This window comes from Podarcis filfolensis (assembly GCF_964270895.1).
Source record: "Podarcis filfolensis genome assembly, chromosome: 1".
Taxonomy (NCBI): Eukaryota; Metazoa; Chordata; class Lepidosauria; order Squamata; family Lacertidae; genus Podarcis; species Podarcis filfolensis.
The window spans coordinates 48,708,527-48,724,673 of record NC_139604.1 but is presented as its reverse complement, the minus strand read 5'-3'; the positions used below and the strand labels follow the sequence as shown (position 1 = coordinate 48,724,673).

General features: G+C 41.9%; 1 long non-coding RNA gene across 1 annotated transcript in view; it reads right to left on the bottom strand.

Moving 5' to 3' along the window:
• The window catches only part of LOC310749415, a 45,331-nt gene extending 34,781 nt beyond the window's left edge, over positions 1 to 10,550 (bottom strand). The window contains exon 1 of the long non-coding RNA XR_014541610.1: positions 10,510 to 10,550. This is a non-coding gene — a long non-coding RNA (uncharacterized lncRNA). The remainder of the gene's footprint in view (positions 1 to 10,509) is intronic.
• Positions 10,551 to 16,147: the final 5,597 nt, after the last annotated feature.

Here is a 16,147-nt window from a genome sequence, read left to right as displayed (position 1 = left end):
AGAAAGAGAGATGAGCACTAAATCATCTGCATACATTAAGATTAGTATCTTTCTGTTCCTAATTACTGGAAGTGTGAGTTTGCATTGGCTAAATATGGCACTCTATCATTAATATACAAGCTTAAAATTTTCTGTGTCCTTGTACAGTTCTTGGACCAATAGCAGAAGTCTTCAGTTGATGTTGGCAATCTGAAGTTTCTTCCACAGCCTATTTCAAATAATAGAGTCAAACGCAGCAGAAAGGTCAATAAAGGCTACATAAAGACTTATTGTTCTTGCTATGGTTCAGAGTAAAAAACTGTTCAATGTTACTGTGTCCTCCTCTGAACCCCACTTGTTCTTCATGAACAATGTGGAAGGAGATACCATGAATATAGCTTTGAGGAGATATTTAACATGTTAATTGGCTGGCAGTTTTGTGGATCATTCTTATATATTTTCTTATAAATCAGGAAAATGATACCCATTTTCCATCCAGAGGGCATTTGGCGCTTGTCGTTTATGGTGGTAAATAAGCCAGGCAGGATAGGCATCCATCATTCTATGTATTCATTATAGAGCACAAGGTGGGAGCATATCTTCTCCAGGAGCTTTATTTGATTTCAGGCAAGAAATAAGGGCCTTTGTGTCATTACAGGAGAATGGTTGCCATTCAGTTAGGTTTCAGAAATCCTTATACACTGCTGGGACATGTGATTGCTCTGTTTGACCACCAAATATATTGGAGAAAGATTTAACCCAATCAGATGCAGGAATTGAGGCTTCCTGTGATGATCTCACATCATTAAAACCCTGGGCCACCAGTTCCCAGAATTTGTCTTCCCTCTGTTCCATTACTGCTAGTCCCAATTCCTGCCCCTGTGTTTTCGTATATTCAGCTTCTTAGTTTATAAGAACTTTGCCAAATGTATTCCTACCTTCTGTTGCCAATGCTATAGAAAGTTGGATAAATTCAGCTTGCTTCTTCGTGTTTCCTTGGTGAAAAATGTTCTACAGTATTGGGCTGGACAAGGCAGTCTCGCCTCGTGCCCAAGCTCATCTCAACCCCTGTTAATCAGTAATTAACACTCCTTGCTTGCGTACACATGCAGAAAGAATCAGACTTTTAATTACAGCCCCTGTCTTAAGCAACCAGTTGCTGGCTTTCACTGTTTATTTCTAATGGTTCAGATAGAAGAAAAGCAGTAATTGTCTGACAGCTGATTCATAACATTAAGTGCACACATTTCACCTTGCTTCCACTGCCTTAGGTTTGCAACACAGAAAGAGAAGCCATTTCCATTGGCTTCTCATCATGCCTCTTTGACATTAGGATTTTAGGATTTTAACATTCAGAGTATATTAATAACTCTAGAATCTGGTACCAAAGGAAGACAGCTGGCACTGCAGGTACCTGGAATCTAGGTCAAATTTAGCAAATTAGGATGAGGCCCCAATTTATTTAGGTCACTCCTGTTGTATTTTAAGCTAGCTTGCTGGGAATCCTATCAGAGTCAGGGATGACTCAAATTTCTATTCCTTTTCAACATACTAACCTTGTGATTCTTTTTTAAAGCATAACGTGTACCCTTGATTTGTCACTGAAGAAGTAACATCATCCCCAGCTACATGTTTTTAAGCTAAATATTATCCTACTTTAAAACTGTAGGCCATTAGATAGACTAACAATGTAGTTGTTTATCCACTTACCTAGGAGTAAACGCCAAACAAATCAATGAGATTTACTTCCAAGTGGACAGTCCTTGAAAAACCATGACAGTTACTTCTAATAAACATACTTAGGAATGGGCTATAAAATACATATGAGTCTGAGTTCATTATTCATGTGTTGATCATGGTCAAGGTCTTGTGAATTATACAGTCCTTTTTTTAGTGGAAAACAGCTCTTGCTGCAAAATGCCAAACAATAGGGCCCAAGGACAGCTCCAGAAGCCCCATATAATTGAAAGCCTAGTCATTCAATTTGCACAAACATAAGATCAATTTTACTAAATGGTGTTAGTCTATTTAATTTAATCTGATTCTGTCTTCATAACACTTTTAGACAACCCACTTTCTTATTGGCACTATCGCAAAAGCATTTGTACAATTTTACTTTTGTTGCCCACTTAGCATTGCTAATGAAAATCTTGAAACAGCATGAGTTTCAAAGTTCTGGGGACCCAGTGGTTTATTTTCTACCAAGTGAAAGTTGTCTTTCAGTTCAACTCTTTATCCTGTTTCCTTTAAATTTCTCCTTATCTATTTTGTGATACCTGTATGGATGCTTACTGATGTAACAGGTGCTAGTGTAGACTTTTAACATAGTTAATTTCTATGGATCATGGTATTAGAATAGCTGATAGTTAATATAAAATATACCCCTTATGAGCCATTGGTCACCTGGTACAAGCTGCTACCTTCTACAAGATCTGTAAAGAACAGCTAGCATCATGACCCTAATTGTTAAATAAGAGATCAGAGTAGGAATTCACATATTTGCCAGGGAGTTAACTGTTTGTCATACATCTGTAAGCAGGAACCATACTCCAAACAGATAGTGAAGATCACTTTTAAGGTAAATTTATGATTCAGATATTACAGAGATAAAGACGTTCTCTTTCCTAAATTAAGGCCATGTCCTACTTACTTCAAACTTATCTCACAAAACATAATAGTAAACCAGAAGGAACAGAAAAAAGTTCAAAGGATTTGGGGCCATGTTATTCCCTCACTAAGCAAGCCCCCCCTTCTCCTTAGTCAGCATCAAAAATATACTTAAATGTCAGGTTTTCAATGATTAGGTGGCTCACAGCTCACACAAAAAGTTCTGTTCCTCTCAGTAGTATATATTGGGTCTATACACATGGTAGTGTCATTGACTGGTTGAACGTAGATGAATGTGGGGAGGAACCAGCTGAGGAACCACCAAGGAAAGAAGGCTCAGAGCCTGGGGAGTAGTGGCAGGACAATGATGAGTGGTCAGAGGGAGAAGAGGAAGAAGACTGAGAAGAGGAAGTGTTGGAAGCTGAAGAAATAATGGGACTTAGTGAGCTGGGAGACTCTGTGGCAGAGAGAAGTCCAGAATAAGGCAAGTGGGAGGAGAGAGGGCAAGAGGCAGAGATGAGTCAGGCTGGTGAAGAGTCATGGGTATTTTCCCTTCGTACTGTGACAAGTGCCCACCCACCCCGTCTTCCAGAACCAAAAGAGGGCTGAAAGGGGTGGAACAGTGCTAGGCTGCACACAGGTGCAGTCTTTGATTGCTGGAACAAGTCCTGGAGATGAGGGGACGCAGATGACTGTGGGGAGGTGGGGACTTTCAGTATTGGCAACTAAGACCTACCGGGATGAGCTGCTGTGCTAATTAGGCCTAATACTCAACCAAGTCTGTGAAGATTATGTTTATGATAATGAAGAATTAACTCCAACTTTGAATGGTGTGATTTATTGCCAGCTGGGACAACAGAGGACGAGATGGTTGGACAGTGTTCTCGAAGCTACCAACATGAGTTTGACCAAACTGCGGGAGGCAGTGGAAGACAGGAGTGCCTGGCGTGCTCTGGTCCATGGGGTCACGAAGAGTCGGACATGACTAAACAACTAAACAACAACAACAGTTATAATCCTATGCACACTAACTTGGGAGTAAGTCCCATTTAATCCAATGATACTTAATTTTAACATGAGCATGCATTAGATTAGGCCATAAATTCAAAAGGAAGGAGCAGCATTCTTTGGGTTCCAGGTCCTGTAGCCAAATAAATGTTCACCCAGCCCACTCTGCTTAGCAAGTGAAGAACTTTGCCCTTCATTTTGCTGCCTGCCATCCGAGGGCAGAACCCATTTGCAGAGGAAGATCACAAATTGGTGTTCTTGTCCATTTTACTGAGAATATTGCTACATTTCCTGGATGACAATTTGCATAATATAGCTCATCATGCCACCTCATACTTATAAATAAACATTGCTCATTATTCTCTTTATGAATAAACATTATTTCCGAAGTGGAGTCACTGGGTTAAGGGCTTCACTTGAAGTGATAATCTTTCCGACAAGTGTTCTGAATAGAAATGGGAACAATTTCTAAAGGATTCCAAGAAAAGAGTTCAGGAACCAACATATGAAGGGTAATGCAGATGGAGTTCCCTTCCTCCACTGATTATGGCAATCACCATGCTACATAGCCACACAAAATTAGATTGTGTGGCTATGTAGCAGAAGACATTATTTTCTCAACAATGCAATTATAACATGTTTTTGATCGTGGATGGGAAACCAGTTTGAACTCCAATGAATCCTGATCATTGGCGATGCTGGCTGGGGATGATAGGACTTGGAGTCCAATGATATTTGGAGAGCCACAGATTATGCACTGCTGTTTTAGATGCATTCTGTAATATAATTTATTGGTAAGGTGCACTCTGTCTCTTGTAATTTAAAGGCAAAAGCTGGTATTCTGGGACAAGGTCATTTTTAATAACTAAATAAAGGCCTGTTTAATAATACTGGTAATGAATACTGAATTTTTGAATTATGGTGCTGGAAGAGTCTCTTGAGAGTCCCATGGACTGCAAGAAGATCAAACCTATCCATTCTTAAGGAAATCAGCCCTGAGTGATCACTGGAAGGACAGATCATGAAGCTGAGACTCCAATACTATGGCCACCTCATGAGAAGAGAAGACTCCCTGGAAAAGACCCTGATGTTGGGAAAGATGGAGGGCACAAGGAGAAGGGGACGACAGAAGACAAGATGGTTGGATAGTGTTCTTGAAGCTACCAGCATGAGTTTGACCAAACTGCGGGAGGCAGTGGAAGACAGGAGTGCCTGGCGTGCTCTGGTCCATGGGGTCACGAAGAGTTGGACACGACTAAACGACTAAACAACAACAATGAATACTGATAATCATTGTGCATGGTGCTTTAAAATATAGGTGGATAGGTCTCTGTTCTGTCTAAAATTTGACACAGAGGGACAAAAGAAGAAAGGTAGAAAGATGGAAACAAAGATAGGTGAGGGGAAAATATGAATTTATTTCACATATGTATACTTATGCTTAGTTATGGTAGGGCAGGCCAATGTGGTGCCTTCCAGATCTTGTTGGACGCCAACACCCATGAGCCCCAGTCAGCATTGGCAATGGCCAGGAATGATGAGAGCTGGAGTCCAACAGCATTTGAAGGCCACCACATTGGCTGCCTCTGTGGTAGGGTACTGGATCTAAGTGTGCCAAAAAGGTCACAGTACAGGTGAGTTCTGAGGAGAGATGAATTAAGAGAAGTGACTTCACACATATGGTTTCAAATATGTAAAGCATTAAATTTGAATGTGAAGAATTGAAATTTGTTAAGCCCCCAAAACACCTAAAAATGTGATTTGTCAATGAGGGAAACATACTGTGAATGATATGGATACTTAGCAGAAAGCCAGGATTGAGTGTAGCTCTCTGTCAGGTATACACTCAGTTGCAAACTGGGGTTATCTGCCATGTAATATGTATAGAATGGCTGTGGTCCAATAACTTCAGGCTCCACTTCTGTCCTAGAGTCATTGCAAAGAGTTCAGCAAGTGACTGTGTCTCAGTTCCCCATCTAATTGAAATAACACTGTCCTATTATCAAGGGCCATTTAGAAGATGAATTTAGAAGATGTGGTTGTAAAGCACATTGCTGCTATATATGAAAAAAAATCAATGGTACCACAGTCCTTTGTTTCACCATGACCAAGAAGAGATGAAATTATGAACTTGGAAGCACCACCTTGTTATGCAAAAAAGCCCACATTGTGGAGATAATATTGGCCATAACTATGGGAAATAATCTGGAGGATAATGTAAAATCCTACAGAAATGCTGGATAGCAGTAATAGATGTCAGAAAATGTATCTCTCTACTACTGTGATTTCTAGAAGCTGTGCCTAATGTACACAGTGTAGTAGTGGACAAGACCAGGCAAAAGGCAATAGATATGTACCAGCACCTTAGATCTTCAGTTCCGGTATGAATGCCAGTTGCTCAAATTTACATTAAGATCTCATTATATATCACATCTTGCTTCTTTAGCCAAGTAGGATTATTTCATGCAACTAGGCATGGTATTCATGACAGTGAGCTATCCACATTAAGAAGCTCTTAATCCCTTATCTTGTCAGCATGAGAAATGAAAATTGTTAAAGCTCAAGCATCATCCCCAATTTTAGACTGACTGCCCCATGTTGCTAATTGTACTGTAATGAAATGGGCTGCCATCAGACTGAATTAATCAAGTCCCAAGGGAGCAACTTTAAAAAGAGATCAGTCCATGAGAATAAATTTTACATTCTATTCAGTAAATAGGAAATGTGTACTTTTGGCTAAAGACTAGAGGCCAAGGCCATTCAACCAATCTGCATCTAAAAGCCCACAGTGTAAATCAGGGATGGGGACCCTGTGGCCCTCCAGATGCTTCTGGATTCCAACTTCTATCAGCACCAGCCAGGGAACGGGAATGATGGGACCTGTAATCCAGCAACATCTGGAGGGATACACAGGCTCCTCTTCCACAATTTAAATAAACTGCAGCTCTGTGTTAGTGCAAAGTTCCCTGACTTCAGAATTCAGAAACCAACAGCCCTACTCAAAGATTACAAAATCCTGACAGATAGGCTGTAGGCAGTATTGTGATACTTGGTGCCTACATTAGGTTCTCCAATGCCATACTTATAAAAAAAGGTAAAGGTACCCCTGCCCGTACGGGCCAGTCATGACCGATTCTAGGGTTGTGCGCTCATCTTGCTCAAGAGGCCGGGAGCCGTCGCTGTCCGAAGACACTTCCGGGTCACGTGGCCAGCGTGACGAAGCTGCAACTGGCGAGCCAGCACCAGTGCCGCACACGGAAACGCCGTTTACCTTCCCGCTATAAAGCGGTACCTATTTATCTACTTGCACTTACGGGTGCTTTCGAACTGCTAGGTGGGCAGGAGCTGGGACTGAACGACGGGAGCTCACCCCGCCGCGGGGATTCGAACCGCCGACCTTACGATCAGCAAGTCCTAGGCACTGAGGTTTTACCCACAGCGCCACCCGCGTCCCACTTATACATACTTATACAAAGGATTAATTTGTTGAAAGAAGTGGACCCCTGACTCTGTGACATCAGAGCAAAACAGCCAATACAATCAAAGCAGAGAAATAAAAGTTAAGTAAGGATAAATGGAACTCCAGGCCCTTTGGACTGAAGGTTATCTTGTATCAGTATTTAATACAAATGAGAAAGTCTTCTCAGAGTTTCTAGTGTAAGGAGTAAACCCTCAACATAAGGAACTAGAACTGGGGGAGGGACTATTTTACCTTTCGATAATTAAATAATCTATGGCCTTTTAAACTGTGGGGAGTGGTTATTTTGTTTGACGGTATGTATTTTTTTGTGATTTTATATTGTAAACCAGCCTCTGATCTTCAGATGAAGGGCAGTATAGAAATTTAATAAATAAAAATAAAATTGTGTTTGTGTTTTATCCCACTCTATCTGATTCCGACTTGGGGCGCCAGGCTTGGCCAAATCCATCTTCTTCCCCCACCAAGCTCTATTATGCTCTACCTGTTGCTCTGAGCCCACAGTGAGACCATTCAAAAGTAAATAAGTTTATTTCCCTCATGCACAATCATGCCAATAGAGAATATTTTGGTCCAGCTGTCATTGACAAGCATCTCACCGGAAAGAGCTGAGGGTGGGGGCAAGCTCTGTTCTGAAAAGTATATTTCAGGTATCCAGGGACCAGGCCATATTGAAAAGCAGGTGTTTCAAAAAGGACATACCAAATGTGCAGAACTTAAATGCAAACTTTGCACTAATTTTCAAAAAATCTGTACAAAGGGACAAAATAGACCTATGATTGCACACCAGAGAGACTGAAATGGTATGGAGTTAGCTACCGATCGCTCGTCAAGAGAAATGGCTCCTCAAGAGTCATAAGAATGTTTTCATTGCCACCAGAGTATCTATAAAGTTTTGGGCTCTCCTACTTTTGCCTCATGCACCTTTGCCTACGACGCCGTGCTATGAAATGCCATCTCCCATATACAGAGCAGAATAGCAGCAGGAGTCCGAAAAGGGATGGCTTCCAGGGTGGCCATAAAGAAGGAGCCAAAAATAGGTGCACAACAAATAAAGTCCACAGGCAAGGAGGTAAGGGAAATAAATAGGTTGACAGGAAAATAGGTTTTGCAGGGATGACAGAGCTGTCCCTATTAAAAATGAAAATGGACCATTGTGAGTGGAATGGATTGCTACATTAATATTGCATTGAGAGCACTGCTAGAGCCCTGTTAATGCTGTCTGAAGAGACAGAGGCCAGGTATCTGAATGAGGTCCACAAATCTATATTTCAGCAGTCTTGACCCCAGTGTGTCAAAGCACAATGGGAACACTGAAGCTATGGGTCTCTCAGCAACAAACATAGATGTGATGCATCTGTTTTTGTGCATATGTCTCTCTCTCTCTCTCTCTCTCTCTCTCTCTCTCTCACACACACACACACACACACATACACACAAAACTTCCCAGATTCATTGTTCCTTTATAACCTCTATTCTGTACTGTTATTGCACATAATATTCCCCTCATCAGCAGTAACTGCACACATCTAGAAGTAATTTACAAGAGAAGTAGGGGAAACGATATGCTTTGTTTCCACACTTAACAAATAAATAGCTGTGAGGGAAATAACAAACCTGTTAGCAATGTGCCACCTGTATTGTGCATTTAATAGCTTGCCTGTTGAGTAGTCAAGTGTGAGTCACAGGAGGAATTCTATGACCAGTTGTTTTCCTGGCTTTAGGTAGAGAAAACTCACTGTTTTCAATGTGTCCACTCTCCCTCTGCAGACACATTTGTCTCCCACCTTTTCATTGGGTGGCTATTCCCGCCCCCTCCCACAGAATGGAATAAATAAAGACACAGGACACCAGAATTTAGGTTAATGGGTGAAAAATGGCCACAACTTTATTGATTACAGGTAAGAGCGGTATTGGCTTTAGGCATTGGCCCTATCAGACTAACCGGTATAACCAGGAAGGATTAAGCACCAACAGGGGGAGCCCCCGAGATGCACATCCCTAGGCGGTCCCCGAGGGGTTACCGCTCGGGAGCGCGCTTTAGGCCCTAGCCTCCATAGGTTTTGGACGAGGCGACGCTCCCCGGAGTCCTTTAACGAACTACCCTTCAACATTTGGGGGAGGTGATGGCATTCCTCCCCCCCATCTCATTTGCATAATAATACCCCTGCCAATGCCTAACCGCCCAAACCAAGGTGTTGTGACGTTTTGCTACGAGGTAGGCGAAAAAAACATGTGGCTTCCAAAATATAGCCAATTAGCCAAATGGAAAAACTCCTACCAGGCCCCTTGCGGCGACCAGCCAAAGCCCATAGCAAAGTCCAGATGAGAACCTACAGGGCGGGAGGGTGGGAAACCGCAGCTGCTGAAAGGAAAAGAAAGGGGCAAGCATGGGCTGCCCCGACCTTAAATGCCCCTTACAAGTCCCGCCCCCGCCGCCAGCCGATTGGCTGGCGCGGTGAATAATGAATACTAATGATCCCGGGATTCCCTTGGTCCCGCGGGGCTGCAGCCAGCCCCGCGAGGGTGTGAATGGGGCGTGAGCCCGCAACCCCCCCCTCCGGATGTCGGGAGTGGCATTGTAACCAGGGCTGAAGCTCGTTATGCTGCTTGGGGGGGGGGAGGGGATCATGGTCAAATTGCATCATGGGTGATGCATGTGGTCCTTCCCTCCTCGATCTATATTTTATCAAATATTGCATTGTATCATAGTGATGTTCAGCTGGGCAACTACCGAGCCACTCTCAGGCAAGTTTATGTTCTTTTAACACTAAAGACAATATAGTAGGATTGGATGATGTAGAAGAGATGGCTTAGCACAGGGTTAGATAAACATTTATCAGAGTACAGGGATACAGTCCAGGTCAATGAAACTGTGAGGAAAGGCTCGGGGAGATTTCCAAGAACCAGTTAAAAAAGCCTGGGGGGCACATTTTGACATGTGTCATGAGAACCCAGATGGTTTGTTGCAAAGAGGTATCACAAGAATTTGTGAGAACACATAATGCTGGGGAGGGCATGGGCCATGCACAGAGAGAGGAGGGGGAGAGGTTCCATTGCATAAACAGAAATCCTTGCAACCCAAAGCTACAACCCTATACAACTCTTATTCCCATTGAGCTATGCTCTCATCTATGAGTAGAGACAGATAAATAGACAGGATTGCATTGTGAAGCTGCAATAATAGAATCATAGTATTGTCCAGTTGGAAGGGGACCCTGAGGTTCATGTAGTCCAACCCCCTACAATGCAGGAATATGCAACCGTCTCATACGGGGAGCAAAACTGCAACCTTGGTGTTATCAGCACCACACTTTAACCAACTGAGCTATCCATATTAAGGGGGTCAAAAGCCCTTTAACCTCTATAGTTGGCACCCATGGCTATCCTTAAACATGCTTACTAGGAAGAAATTAGGAAGAAACAATGGAACTTACGTGCGAAGCTTCCTGCTCTACAACTTTGCCCTGCAGCTTGTGGACAGATGGCAAAAAGGAGATGGGGACATGCTGGAAAGGGAGGAGCTTAGAAGAGCCCTCCCACTCTCCCTTATACAATTGTCATCATGGATAGACACTGAACGTTCTAGTAGGGCTACAATTATAGAACAAATAATGTGTGACCATGTAGAATCTTAAGTGTAGGAAAGGCAGTTATTATGACTCCCTGCTTCACAGTTTCTATGTGCAAATTTGCCAGGAGGCTGGCAGATTTCTGTACAGCCATTCAGAATGTGTAGGAGCTCATATCTGGGAGCAATTATTACTAGCACATTCATCTGTGAGTGTTTACTATAAATTTGTTACTTAAAAGATGCTTAACCTCTAGTAGCAGCTAGGTATAGAATTCCATTATCACCTAGCCATTTGTCTATGATTTGTGTCAAACCAAGTACGCCAGTGTTCAACCTTCCCCGTTGCTCTTATAATGAAAGTTAGCAAGAAGCGCCTATTACAGTTCATTAACTCCTTTAGTATTTGTTGCTTGTATTGTTTGCTCTTTAGTTCACTGTTACAATTAATATTTAACTTTCATTACGCAAAGGCCACTTATCTGTGTTAAAATTCTATTTGCAGGGTTTCTGTGTCAGAGCTCTTGCCTTGCTGGTTTCATCAGGCACTATTGGCATCTGAAACCCAATTTCCTTTGCTTATCATGTTAATATCACAGGCAAATTTCTGAAAGGTGGCTTGTTATTCTTTCATCTATGTAATTGATAGAGATAGAAAACCAAGAAACCCCACTATTTGCCTCTATAAGCCATTACCCATTGCAATTTTATTTCCAATTTCCAGCCAATTTTCCACTCAGCTTGCTGTTTCTCTTTGGTGCTTTTTTATTTATTTACTTTTAATCTGATTCAGCCTTGCCTGTAACTATTTGAAATTAAAGTACAGTGAACACAGTGTGAATGATATTATTTCCATTGGCATTTCTAAGGCACTTGGGTAATGTTATCTGCTCACAAATATCCACATGACAAAATATAACATGGAGCTGGCATTCTGACATCGTTTACTCCCAGTTAACTAATTCGTAAAATTATTGAACTAACTCCTGTTCTTCTGTCTAGCATGCAATGCTTGTGAATAGGACCCCTGCATAACATCAAGGCAGATGGTTACTATAAGGATATTTCAAGAGTTTGGATCAGATTTATTTTAGATGTTAGCAACAATGTAGAATGCATCCTCCTTTTTACTCAAACATTTATTCTTATATGTTCCTCTTCACTATCACAAAACACAGTATTCTTAAGGAAGCACACTCATCTTGCTCCTTCTGCCTAGGCACAAATGGAGACATTTTGTTCCAGAAAGCAGACACTCCAAGTGTCCCTGTTTTCCAAGGACAGTCCCAGAGGCCATCCTGGTTTCTGATTTAATTCAAGAATGTCCTGCTTTTCCTTAGGAAGTCCCTATTTTCATTGAAGAAATGTTGGAAGGTATGGAATGGGACGTCCCTGTTTTCATCAGAGAAATGTTTGAGGATATGAGAAAGCAGACTAAGCTGAGAGTTAATCACCCAGGGCAAGAAAGCAGCAACCGAGTTTCCCCTGGTCTCATTTCATGTGGTCAGTATCTCAGGCAAAATCCAGAACTCAACTATGCAAAATGGGCTGGGGTGCACTGGATTTTACACATCAAGACCCTCTTTGAATATGGCACCCCTAAGTAGGCATTTGGGGTTGTCAAAGGCAGGACAGGTGGGATGTGTCTGATACAGCTGCTAATACAGCTCAGAGTATGACAGCTGAAGCAAGCAGAACATAGTTTAAAAAAATGGGGGGCCCAAAATGTCCAGTAGCACCTTAGAGACCAACTAAGTTTGTTCTTGGCATGCACACAAAAGCTTATACCAAGAACAAAGTTAGTTGGTCTCTAAGGTGCTACTGGACGATTTTTAAAATTTTTTAAAACATATTTTGACTGTGTCAGAACAACACGGCTACCTACCTGAATAGTTAAATTTGTAAAGTTATCCCTTGCCTGGTACCCTACTGCAGATCATATGCTAATGAATGTCGTTGTGCTCCTACCTTGCTTCTGGGCTTCCCATGGACATTTGATTAGCCGCTGTGAGAACATGATGCTGGACTAGATGGGCCTTTTGTCAGATCCAGCAGGGCTCTTTCTATGTTCTTAGGATCCTCTGCTGGAGGAATTCATTCATTGCGAATTCCATTATGAACTGACCTGATTCACACTATCTGGGTTAATGTGTGAATCATAATATTGTTATGCACTGAGTGTTCACACTTCCTTATTCATTTCAAAATCTATATTTCTAGGGATAATATGTACATTTAAAATGTGATTGTAAGAGAAAATGTTTAAATATGCATGCGAATGCATTATTTATTTATTTTTGCATGGGTTTATAAATTTAAAAAGCACATTGCAGATTAATGCAGAAATGGGCTAGAGTGAACTGATGGATAAATACCTGCAGAAGGGTGGAAACTGAGTGATGCCCCTCACATAAATAAGCCACACCACCATCAACTGAACACAACCAACCAAGCTCGGGAACCCCTAACCTCTCACAAGATCAATAAAAATAAATAAATATGCAAACAAAGGACCTACCCACGTGATGCTGACACAAACCCCCACACTAAAAATAGGCAATAAAATGAAAGAAGATCCCCGTTCCTCTGCTCCAACTGCAAGATATCTATGACAGAAGTGTCTCTCACCAAATGTAAATGAACTGTGAAAAAGAATATGGAGACAATAGGTGTACTGCTTCCTGTTTATCTGTTTGCTTTGTAACACAAAAAACCTTTAAAAACTATTTTTTAAAAGAAAGAAAGAAAGAAAGAAAGAAAGAAAGAAAGAAAGAAAGAAAGAAACAGACTGATGCACTTGTCCCTAGGATAAAGTCACATTTGGAAGTAATTGATATGGGAATGCTGATGATGAGGGTTGTATTTGGCATGCAAGAATCTTATTGTCATCCATGTGCAGAACTATATTTCCCCATGAGATGCTATGTGGTTTATATCTCAGACTCCCAAGAATGAGATCTCTATGTCACTGTTCATCGAATCATTGAATTGAATGGGACCCGGCGGTCTCCCAAGTCTAAGTGTACACTGAGAGGAGATATCTTGTACAAAAATGCAGTCCTCCTAACATCTGCCCAGCCTTTGAAGGAAATTTCTACAACCATCAACAATATAAATATGTGAGGCAGGGTTGCACTGTCATTTTGGCTCTTGTTGTTGCTATTAAGAAACATATTTTATGGATATGGTAACCATTCAGAGCCATTTTGTTTTCTCTCAGGCACACTGTGGACTGTGGGAAATGTGTTAATTTAACCAGACCATCTGTTCTTGGCCGCCATCCAGGCATGCCCAGATATAGGACCCAAGAGGAGATCCAAGCTAATCTTTCCTTTTAAAAAAGATATAATACAAATGCAGGAGCAATACAGGCTGAGCATTCTTATATCTGCTTTAGAGATCTGTCTGGTGATTTCCTGTTGCAGGTGGAATGCAAAACCCAAAGCCCTCTGTCGCCTACACACTATTGCAATTAGCCATTACATATACCACAGTTCATGGACACCTTCTATTTATAATTTGTGGAACATGTCTTTCTTATTCTTATTTCATTTCTCTTAATAAGAAACCTGTGAGGCAAGTCTTCATTATTCCATTAAAGGTAAGAGACAGCAATATGCTGAAGACCTTCCAAGAAGAAGCAAATTGCTCTGCTTTAGGTCTCTTACAGTCAAAGGTTTATAGTTTAACTAAAAGATTTTTATTGCTGCCATTTTCTAAATGAATATCTTGCTCAGTCCAGCAAACTGCCCCAAAGTACCACCCTACAATCCATTCTACCATGCTAGCATATAGGTTCCTTGGAGGACCATCTATCTGTCCAACCATCCATTCATTCATCCACCCACCCATCCACCCCATATTTTAAACTTCTGTCACACTTCCAGAAGCTATGTAGATAGGGGCTGTCTTGGTTCTCAGTGGCTACCTTTTAGGTCTATGGACAGAAGAAAACAGCTGTAGTCTGTAATACCATTGAGATTGGTCATTGAGTCAAGAGCTTACTAGATAGGCAAATTTTGCTTCCACACAGTGTTGGTCCCATTTTCTTTTCCCCCATATAAACAAATGACTGCTATTTATTCATTTTAGACACAGCAAACCTCAATAGGAAGGCCATTGTGTGCATGTGGATGCATTGAGGCATTGGATTAATGGGATGCTACTGAGTCAGATCATTGTTCCATTGATCTCAGTTATTGTCTACTACACCAACTGGTCACAGCTTCCAGGGTTTCAGGCAGGGATCTTTTTCAGTCCTGCCTGCAGATGACAGGTGGTGGGAATGGGGGGGGGGTCTGTATGCAGCACATATGCTCTGCCACTGCAACTCTTTCTCACCTTCTCTGGCGCAGAGGCTGTTACACTCAGGACTTGCTTAAGGGATTCTTACAGGCATCTGGTTGGCTACTGTAAAAACAGGATGTTGAACTAGATGGGTCTTGGCCTGATCTAGCAAAGTTTTCCCTATGTTCTTAAGATACGAGCCTTCCTTCCATTTGTTATTTCCTTCCATCTGTTTACAACCAAATATGCCACAAGTTGTGTGGCATGCTAATATAAGCAAAGCTGCATTCAATACACCATTAGTCCATCAAGACCAGTTCTTAGTCCTCTAACTGGCAGCAGCTCCATGAGCCCTCTTGACTTGCCCAGCCCTGCTGCCTGGAATCTTCCAACTGAGAAGAACCAAACCATTTTGGAACTTTCTGCATCGGAATATGTGCTCTGCCACTGTGCTGTAGCCCCATCCATGCAGATTGTGTGTGTTCACCTGCAATCCATCTCTGGCAAATGGCTGCCAGATTCAAGTGTGCATGACAGCATTCTGAGTTTCTCCTTCCTAATCGCCTGTGGAAAGTGGCATGCTGATTCAGCAGCTGTCCTAATAGGAGATCCTACGCTGCCACTTTTCTCTTCTTAAAAGCATCCCTGAGAGCATCAGTTGCAAAAACTGAGCCCTAAATTAACAAGAGGCTGCCAGATGTCTTGCAGGCAGCACTCACAGAAACTGTGGGGAGGCCGCATCAACTCAGGTTATGCCCAGTTGCTCCTGCCCTAGAGAGGGACTGTGATGGGGGGTGAGGCAATGCTGCATTCACAGACCCATCAGACCTTCTTTGCTGGTGATATCTCTCTGCAGGACACTATTGCTGCACATTGAAAATTCATCCTATGGGACAGCTGCCATCCTTACCTTAATTGACTCCTTTGGCTCAAATCCTCCAGTCCTGTCTTACCTTGCTGTGCAGGGAAGGTTTTCCTTTCACTGCATTATTTAGTAACAAAGTAGCAGGCTTTGAGATTTGAGATGCTCTGAAGTCTTTGAGCTAGATTATTTTGTACCTTGGCTTATTTAAAAGGAGACGGCAATTTCTGCAAGGAGACAGTGATTTCTATGAAGTCCAAGGCAGCAGGAGCACAAGGAGCTATACTTTTTATATATAAAGGAAACTTATCTTGTGTTCATAAAAAGGTGCCAAGCTGACAACAGTTGGAGACTG